Genomic DNA, 1,438 nt, shown 5'->3' on the forward strand with positions numbered 1-1,438 from the left:
TTAGCCCAGCTAATCTACGATAACCATGTTATTAATTACACACAGAGAAAATACTAATGTTTGTTCAGTCATTGTGTTTATAGACTTTACAAACATCAGATTAGTCTAAACGGTGATATAGTGACGTGAAAAATGTGATATATACATATATATAGCTAAACTCAGCAAGGTAAACAACAAGGCGATTCCCATAGTGGTAAGAGTGCTGGACCGGAAGTGTCGCACAAAAAACACGAAAGCTGGCTGCGTTCTGTTTTGCCTCCGTGTTTCTGTGAAAAATAAGGTGGATAGGGGGCTGGTTTACTCCAGAAACATACATACTGTTTATGTGTATGTTGAGGAGCTGCTGTATCAAAATGAGTTGTCTTCCCCCAGAAATTAGGGTTACGATATGTTTCTTTTATGATTCCAATCCATTCCTCTTTTGCTGTGGCTCAGCATTTAAATAACCTTTATCAGATTTGATGGTTTAGTCATAGACTTTCCCAAAAAGTGTTGTGCTTTCCTTTCACAAATGTGGGAATGAAATTGCGTTAAAATGTACAAAACAGTGAAATTTATCTTGCCTGGCGGGCAGCTCTCTGGGTGCTCAGCACCCCTAAACCTCTGATTCTAGAATCACCCCTGGTGTGCACGCTTTTCTGACCCCACATTATTGACAGCCTCACACACACTCTCCCACTCACTCCTCTTGTGTTTTGTATTGATGCCGGAGGACAGCGTGCCAAAAAGTACATTTTTGCGCGCCTCCATTTAAGTGAGAAGCGTCTCCAATTCGCATTCTGTGAAGTTTTTCTTTTTTCCCGTCTTACTCATTCGGCAGCCCCTATGGATGCGGTGATGCTGCGTCTGATACACGACGAGAAACAGACTTTAGGACAATGTAAAGTAAATTTGCACTTTGCAATCAAAATATTACACACACGATTATGTAATAATAATAATAATAATAATAATACATTTTATTTATATAGCACTTTTACAGCTCTCAAAGACGCTTTACATTTAAACAAAGAAAAGAAGTACATACATATAAGTGCGAAGAGATAAACAGAAGACAAGGACGATAAACAACAACAAGGTGCAAAAGCATAGAGCAAATCATAGAAAAAAAAAAGGGTGTACATGAGAAACAGCTAATGTAATCAGAAAAGCTAATGTTTAAAGGTTAAAAGCGATTTGAAAAGGGTGGTTTTAAGGAGTAATTTGAAGGTGGATGGATCTGGACAGTCACGGATGTGTATAGGGAGGGTGTTCCAGAGGGAGGGGGTGGCTATGGAGAAGGCTCTGTCGCCCCAGGTTCAGTGCTTGGTCCTGTGGGGAGGCGAGAGGAGGTTTTTGTTGGATGATCGAAGGTTGCGGGAGGGAGTGTGGTGGTGGAGCATGTCCGTGAGGTAGGGGGGGGCCTGGCTGTGGAGGGCTTTGTGGGTGAGGAGGA

The sequence above is a fragment of the Epinephelus moara genome, chromosome 12 (assembly GCF_006386435.1).
Source record: "Epinephelus moara isolate mb chromosome 12, YSFRI_EMoa_1.0, whole genome shotgun sequence".
NCBI lineage: Eukaryota > Metazoa > Chordata > Actinopteri > Perciformes > Serranidae > Epinephelus > Epinephelus moara.